The following is an 8,930-nucleotide window of genomic DNA, read 5'->3' on the forward strand; positions in this document are numbered from 1 at the left end:
AAATATCAAATTACTTTTTTATGAAAACCATGCTGAAAAGAAAAAGTGGGGGGAATACACACACACACACACACACACACACAAAAGACAACAACAACAAAACAAACAAAAAAAACAAAGAAAGAAAGAAAGAAAAAAGCTCTACTTCTGAAAAGACAAGAGATTGAAGAATAAAATACAGATAGGAGAAGTAGACACTACTGAAGATGGACCACCGGTTTAAATCATTTTGATGTAAATCTCTACTTGAAGTTAAATTCTCTAACAAGTGAACATTGTATTTCATCGCTTTTATTTTGTCAGCATTTTATCCTTGAGTCAGACAATTTCACCAAGCATACGTGCAAAGGGTATCTTCTAAGGTTTCCCAATTCAGTTGGTGACTTCCTTCAGTGCTGTATTAATAAGCAGTGTCTCCCTAAATGGTCTTGAGAGATTTATTCAGTGCCTATTGAACTCTGTTAGAGTATTGCCACTTTGTATTTGCCTTTGAACTTCAAGGTTATGCAAAATCTCTTTCTCTTTTCTGTGTAGTTGCCTGCTTTCAAGACATCAAATTTAGTGTCTGACATCTGTAATGTCTCTGACATTTGTGAAATTCTTACCACAGTGTTGTACGTGTGTCTAATATCAATGATTCATTTGGAGGAGTAAAAATTTGACAGCTATAAAATAAAGCCTTCTATATATATTAAGAGAGGGAGAATGAGAACCACTAAATTGTACTAAACCTATAAATACTGGATCTGGCCTGTCCCTCAGAAGTGCTCCAATGTTCTCATGGGTCATATCTACACTTGTCAAACTAAAAGGAAGTTGGACAGTGAGCCACACCAGGAGACTTCCATGTTCTTCATTCACATTCCTTGGTATGAACCCAACCGTGGGTATAGCTTAAGTGGTACGTATAAATCCATAATTAAAATAGGTCAGGGTCTGTCCGGTGGTCCTGAGGCCACTGGCACAGAGCAGCCTACAGCCATGCAGCTGAGTTCTACTCACCTGAAACAGGATATCCTCATGTACCGCATATTAGGAACAGTCCTTGGCTTGTGCAGACCTCAAAACAGGGCCAAGCATTTTCTGGAAAGATGCTAATTGGCATTGGCCAAGGACAAAAGAAATTAACTGTATGGATGACAGAATTCATGCTCTCAGGGAAGATTCTTGATACTCTTTAACTTAGTAGTAGAGATGTAAACAAAACTTCGGTATTGCCAGTTTGGAAGGAAGGGAAATTACTTTGTTTTTTTTTTTTAGAAGTTTCAAGTGTTTCTGTACAGTAAGGGTTAGTTTCTTGGCTAGCTTTTTAATGAAGTATGTCACTCAGAACAAATCCAGCTCTTTAGGACTCTACATGAGCAACTTCTAGAGTTCACTTGCTGCCTATATGACCATGCCAAAATCCTGCTTTGAAGCTTCTCATGTCCTCATTTAGCCTGAAGAAAAGAAGGCTGAGGGAAGACCCTGTTGTGGCCTTTTAACGTCTAAAGAGGGCTAAAAAGAAAGATGGAGAAAGACTTTTTTTCAGGGCAGGTAGTGACAGGACAAGGGGTAGCAGTTTTAAACTAAAAGAGGGTAGATTTATTTTGGATATATGGAAGAATTTTTTTACGGTCAGGGTGGTGAGACACTGCAACGGGCTGCTGAAAGAAGTTCTGTATGCCCAGTCATTGAAAGTGTTCAAGGTCAGCTTGGAGAGAGCTTTGAGCAACCTGATTTAGTGAAAGATGTTCCTGCCTGTGGCAGGGAGTTGGACCAGCTGATCCTTAATCCATCCCAAACCCTGATATGCTTTATGATTATATGATTATGCACCTACCTGCAGGGGGACACCATGATGAAGAGCGACCACAGCTGAGGGCCTGGAGTGGTGATGCCAGCTGGGTTAGGTGAAGGGTGGGCATATAGGGAACAGTGATTCTGAAAGAACCTGCCCAGGAGCTTTCAAAGAATTGGCGATGCCTTCAGTCTCCTCAGAGGACGCCCTGGAAAAGCTGACCCAGGTAGGGAAGACTTTTACCTTTGTCAGGGGAGTCAAAAACACAGAAAATGTACAAAGTGCAGTAACATAGGACGTACATGTATTTGTACCCATACATTTATGTTTCTGAATACACCTTTTTGGTTACAGGTCTAGCTAGTGGAGTGTTCAGCTCTGACTCGTGGGTTTTCACTTCTTAACTTTGGCAACACAAGGCACCCCAAACCAGCCTTTAACAGGTGTTGATGATGAGGATTGAGAAATGATTCAGCAAGAACACAATATTTATGGCTATAAAGGCAAATTGACTTCTGGGAAGCAGGAGAATGTGAGTTATTTTTAGGAAAGAAAGGACAATGAGGTCTTGTCTACACTGTGAATTTTCCCCAGCTCTCAAGCTGGCCTGGAAGATGTCTGAAATCACTGTGTAAACAAATCCCCAGCAGCCAGAATCAATGATGCCACCCCTTCAGCTTTAACCAGATTTTGGAGGGTTTCTCTGCTCTGTTTACCAACAAGTCTGCATCCCTGAGTTGTGATGCATTGTTCCTCATAGTCTCACAAAACAAGGCAGAACTCTTTCTTCCCCCTCTATAGAGCAAATGATCAGAGCACAGCAAGGAAAAATGTATTATCTAAGCCCCAGCGTGAAGCATGTGACAGAAAAGAGTTTTTATCCCAAGATTGGAGCTAAACCTCTAACCATTGCACAGCTTTTTTCTAACTGTGCTTCAGGTCTTTCAACATGCACTTAAATTTAGGGAGGGTGGATCACCTGTATAAAGAAGATGTTGTTATTTGTCTCCACACAGAAGAAGACTGGGTAGATTTCAAGTCAATTTTTAAGTCTTTTTTTTTTTTTTTCATTAAAGTTAATGTTTATTTTGGAAGAACAAGGCCTTGAAATATGGAGATATGGAGTAAGGAGCTCTGCAAACAGAAAGTCCTAGGAAATATGGATGTCTCCATACATACATATATTAATTATCTAAACCAATCTCATGAATTCTAGTCTGAACTGGCAACCTGACACATCTCGTGTGTCCAGAACGGCCACCTTTCTACTCAAGAGGTCATCTAGTTCCATGGCCTCACTCCAGTATTAATCAACTCCATCTAAACCAACCATGATTTGCATCTAGCATGTTTTTAAAATCCTAAAGTGAAGGAGGTTTCAATTGCTCATTACTCTTGTTCAGAGTCTGTTCTGTTATCTGCCCTAAAGGTCTCTATCTATAACTAAGTTCAATTTTACGTATTTTGACCACAGTGGACCAGCAAAGCACAGTATTTCTTTGATCTATTTAGTGATCTTTAATACTTTTGAAAAATATTTCCAGGCTTTTACTTGGCCTTCTCTACAATAAAAGCTTTGTTTCATTTTCCTTTGTAGGCCGTTATTTCCACGTCTCTGATGCTTCTCCTCATCTCTGGACTAATTTGACCTTCTCTACTGACTCCAAACACAGTGTAGGACATATCAATCTTCCCAGATATTCACAGTAATGTTTTCTGCATTTCAGCATTCCTTAAACCTCTGCCCATCATTTTTTGTATTTTCCTCTCCTGTACAACAAAGGACTTGCATTCAGCCACTACTTTGCTATTCAGAAATTTTTGACTGTTGAAACAGCATTTGGAAAGCTGTGTTTAAGTTGAAGAGAAGTAAAAGAAACAAACGAAAAACGGGGTTAATTTTCTCTAAATCCTCTTTAGTCCCTCAGCTATTAGCTTTCTGCGCCTCTTAAGTCCTTCTCTTAAAGTCCTCAGATTGAACTGCTGCTTATGTGCTAAGTAAGTAGAATGAAATGGACTCTTCTTTCTGTTTGTCTCTTTCCAGTACATAACAGGATAAAATATTCAGTTTGTGGAATTTGTCTGAAAAGATTTGGCAGCCTTCTGAGATTTTTTTGGCCAGTAGGACAATCTGATTTGGCAAACTAGCTAAGAAGTTGCTGAAAGAATTAAACCATATTATTGGATCAGATGTGATATGACTGTTTTGCTAGAACTTTGTTTTGGAGGTCTCATTTCCACTGGGGTATTTTTCAGATTATACAGGCTAGGTAGTTTTATTATGCATGTACAATTAAAAGGTCCTCAGATCCCCCCCAGCAAAGAACATGTTACTCTGAAATAAACATAGCATAATTTTCAAGCATTCATTTTCTTTCTCTGACTTTTTCATTCAATGCATAAGTTATTAGATGTGTAAATCACAAAGCCTAAATCCTATTGCAAATTTACAGTTTATTTTATGGGTAAAATCCAAACAGCAGGTCAGTGCTTACATAAGTTGCAAGTCCTTTATGCTTGCCAGATCTTGTAGTTGGTTGAGTTTTTCAAGTCTGCAAGGGAGGATTGAGGTCTGAAAGGCTCATATCAGATACTTTACTTATTCCTTTGCTGTGAACAATTAATTGGTAGCCATTGAGGATTTTCCATAAGGAATGCATCCCTCAAATCGCATTCCTTGCAAGGGTCCTAACTGGAAACAATCAAAGAAAAAACAGAAACAAACAAATAAACAAACAAGCAAACAAACAAGCAAAATCAAAAAAAAAAAAAGCTTACTCTGGCAAATGTAGAGCATCAGTAATGGCTTGATATTGGACAATGAGGTCCCAGTTTTGAGACTTTTGCAGTGAGCAGGGGGACAGTGACTTCTCGAGGAAAATCTGAAGTTCACCTTCTGAAAACTTGGTCTAGTTACTTGAGATTTATCCTGTTGTCTTTGGTAAATGCAGGAGCTCTCATGCACAAGCTAAATGCTCAGGTCAGCTGTCTCAGACAATATTCGTCTTCTGTTAAGTCAGGTCTGAACCAGCCAAGGAGAGAAAAAGCTACCTTTTATTCTAGCATGTCTCCACCATATTCAGCCTTGGCTTCTATTCAGTCCTTGAGCTAATGCTTCATCTTTAATTAACATCTAGCTATCATACGTGCCAGAATTATGTAAGGACATATATTCATGGAAAACCCAGTGTTATTACATGTCTTTTTCACTAGGTAGCCTGTTTAATTAGATTTACCTGGAAATATATATAAAGACCACCTTGAATAGGTTGGTATTAACTCAGATGTGTCACCAATCCAGTCTTCCATTCACTAGCCACCTTGTTTGTCTTTTGGCATATTTACTTTTTTTTTTTCTTTGAACTATGCAGCCCATATTTAGCTTCCTTATAAACTGCCTCACCATTTCATATCTCTAGAAATGAGAAGAGTGAAACGTTGCCCACCTTCTACACTGTTTTAACTGCCTCCCAAATGCTGGGTGTAAAACCAAACCTTAATAATGCACAGTCTTGGCAACACCAGGGCAATAGCCCTGGTTAGTCTCAGTGACATGGTAAATATCCCAGCAGAACATCTTCCAAGTGTCCTCTTCCTGCAGATCTAGTGCACTGCACCATGCCATGAGTGCTGGTAAGCCAAAATATTGACCACCTTTGCACATCTTCTCTGAATTCCCTACAGCTATCTGTCTTTGCTGCCTGGGGATTGTGCCTGTGGCTGGTGCCCAAAACCTCAGCTGAAATCTGTGTGCAAGAGGGGGAACACAACAGTTTATTCAAGCTCCATTGTCCCCACCATCTTTCATGTGTCTTTCACATCAAGGTAAAAAGAGTCTCATCAGTTTTCTTCTTTATAACAAAGCAAATAATATTCTGAAAGTTTGAGCAATGCCTTTCAATACAGGAACAGCTCCAGAAATGTCCTACAAAAGCCATTTTTCTAATAGAGAAGGCTGCTACCTGACTGTTCTGTAACAATCAAGGAAATTCATGAGTCCCTATTTCCCCCTAGAAGACATGAAGTCTCAGGATCCCCTAATAAATTTCTTTCCAATCAGGCCTGAAGAAATCATTCCATTGTAATAGCTTCCTATCTACTCTCTAAAAGCAACACACTGCTGTAGAGAAGATATATTTGTTTGTATTTCTTTCTGTTTAGAAAACAAAACAAAAAAAAGAATGAATTTTTAAACAAACCTGAGTACCTTGCTTTATCTCAAGGATCTGTTTTATTTGGTGACTCTGTGCCACAGTTGATTGTCTCAGGATGCTATCACTGCTCTATGAGAATCAATTTTATGAGCATCAGAAGTCACCCACTGTGTGGATCTCACAGGACTTTGGGTATAGGGCAGCTCTTGAACACACAACTGAGTGAAGTTTGAAAATTAAACCCAGGACATTTTTCTGAAGAAAGGAAAAGGAGGAGTAAAAAGCAGGGCCACTGATTTATGCGTGGCAAATGTTCATAGCATGGACAACCAGCTCCCTGATAGGTGATGGGGAACCTGGACAGATCCGAGGAAACTTCAGGACTGTTGTTACATTGCTTTACTGGAAATGGCATAGTTTTACAGGGCATTGCACAAAACACAATTTTTTAAAAAATTTTTATTTTATTTTTTTTTCTCAGAGAATCAAGGAACTCCATGTCTAATGAACTCACAAAAGAAGACAGCTCCACGTATATGGGGCCCCTCATCATGTCCAACTTCCATCATAAGTTGCTGGAACTGTTAACGTTTACTGTGCTTATAACTCAACAACACCAGGAGACTGGCCAAACATTGTTCTAATACCACCTATATTTCTAAATTATCATTTTTATTACTATTATTATATTTTTCAGCTCAGTCTCTAGCATGGTTTTGGCCCAGGTTAGCTAATATCTTCCAAAACAATTCCTGGGTATTGTTCAGGCATTATCACAAGCCAGGAATCTTTCCAACTGCGCAATTTGGATGCAGCCGGACTGTTTCAGATTTCAGCTGTGTGGATGTATGCCCTGGTGGGCAGGTGGCTGCTGGGTCAAGGAATGGGTGCTGGCTCTCTTCTTTACCAATGTAGGTGTCTCCTGAGTGCAGTGAGAACAGGGTTTGTGCCCAGACTTGACAAATGTCCATCCCAAGTTGGACTGTGCTTAGTTGTGTTATGGTCTGCGAGAGTCATTCTGCTGGATGTGTACATCCGTGCTTCTGTGCTTCTACTATTACCATATGTCTGGGTTTTTCCTTTTTTTTTTTTTTTTCTGGAAATTTTTCCATGTATATGTCAGGCTGCTATCTCCTTCCTTGGATCACTTGACTTCTTTGCCCTTTTCCAGCTGTCTGGCCTAGTGCACTCCATTGATTTAGAAGACGAAGCTGCAGCTCTGCCCTCTCTAGCTTTGAATTTTTAGATATTTTCCTATTGCTGTTCATCTGTGTGGGAGGTTCCTCTCTACCCTGACCCTACACAGCTCTGTCTCACCAGGTGTCCCTTCTCCATTACACACACCTCAGGAAGGAGACAGGTTAAGATAACTGGGATCTCAAACAAGATTTTGAAGTGGATACCCTCAAGTGTATAAATGAAGGACAACTATAACTCTTTAGAAAAGCCCAAAACCTCTTTATTTTCCTTCCTTGGTCCCATCATACCCTTTCTCAGCAAACCAGGCTCAGTCTCATGCTCCTCCCCCATTCACCAGCTCCCCAGTCCCATGAAACCAAAGCACTGCCTCCCTCTCCATGCCATATCCACCTTGGGCATCCCCCTCTGTGTGTTTTCAGGTGCTCAGTCCAGCACAGCCACCACAAGCTGCTGATTTGCTCTTGGGGAGGGGGGCTTGGATGGGTCACATCTCAGGGCTCCCAAACGACAGGGCCCCTGAATGTTCCTTATACCTAAAGCAAGTTGTGGCCCAGGTCCTGATGGTCCAGGGAAGCCTTTTTGGAAGGGAGCTTGTTTCCAGGCTATGTTCCACATCTTCCTTTGGAAATCTGTATTCACAGCCTCCCCATCCAGCTCATTTCCTCACAGACAGTTCTTAATAAAAAACAGCATGGGCTGAAAAAGACCATTCCAGCAAAGAGGTCAACTTGCCTCTGTCCCTGCAGTGTTCTTGCTGCCTTGCACCCATTCCTTCCTCTCCTATCCCTTGGAGTTCAGAGGCTACAGAGCCTGAAGCTTGCTTATCCAACTCACAACTGCTCCTGCTCGGGGAAGAAGGGATTTCAGAAGGACCTGGTACTCCTCAGGAAGCGTTTGCTGTTGGCTGATGGTCTGTGCTCCCCAGGAGAGAGGTTTCCCAGTGGCAATGCTACAGACAGCATCTCCCTGGGTTCTGTCCTTCCCACCCAGTGGGTCAGCTCAGCCCAGCTTTCCGTGCCTCTAAGGCAGAAAATGAAAAGGGGAAATGTGTGTTAAGCCCTTTCATTAACAACCAGAAAAGCCCAACACAAGTGACCCTCAGTGAACATCCCCCCCTTCCTTGTCCAAGTATCTGCTGCCCCCAGCCACTTGCCCCTGACGGCGCATTCCAGCCAGGACGGGGCTCGTGCCCTACACAGCAGTTCTGTCCCTCTCCCAGCTCAGCCACTCATCGGACAGAAAGCCATAGAAATGAAATGATTACTCTCTATTTCTATACACATGGGGCATTGATCCTAGGGTCTGTTTTATGGGCTGGGGAGGGGGGAAACGGGATGGGGACAGGGTGGGGGAGAGCAGGAGCGTGTTTCATTTATAAAATCAAGCCCTGTTCTAGTGAAAATTGAAGTTCCTGTTTCTTTCCCTCTGTATTAGACTCCCTGTCGTCTTACAGGAAGTCTTAATAAAGTCTCCAGGGAAGTTTAAAATGAATTTTAAAAAATCATAATCCCCATATGGAAGCATTGGCATCAGTAAGATATACCACTGTGTGATAGCATGGAGCCAGGGAATATTTGAAGGCCTGTAAAATAAACTCGTTAAATCAGTATTCTGAATGCGCTGCCTATGGAGAAAGCTCCCCGTCAGCTACTTCCTATCTCTTGAGTGAAGAAAAAGATGTGCCTGGATTTTGGAACCCAGCAGCTTGAGGCTGGGATGGGGGGAGAACAGCACTTCATTCTGGAGGAGAGACAAATGGCATTTCATTTGCTTGCTTGTTTTAAAAGCCATCCCTC

General features: G+C 41.4%; 1 long non-coding RNA gene across 1 annotated transcript; it reads left to right on the plus strand.

Annotated features, from left to right (window-relative positions):
* Nucleotides 1-1,655: 1,655 nt before the first annotated feature.
* Nucleotides 1,656-7,127, plus strand: LOC106036806 (uncharacterized). The gene is made up of 3 exons (XR_001207665.3): nt 1,656-2,006; nt 5,465-5,605; nt 6,416-7,127. It is a non-coding gene; the product is annotated as an uncharacterized lncRNA (long non-coding RNA).
* The last annotated feature ends 1,803 nt before the right edge of the window (nt 7,128-8,930 follow it).

The sequence above is a fragment of the Anser cygnoides genome, chromosome 2 (assembly GCF_040182565.1).
Source record: "Anser cygnoides isolate HZ-2024a breed goose chromosome 2, Taihu_goose_T2T_genome, whole genome shotgun sequence".
NCBI classification, from domain to species: Eukaryota; Metazoa; Chordata; class Aves; order Anseriformes; family Anatidae; genus Anser; species Anser cygnoides.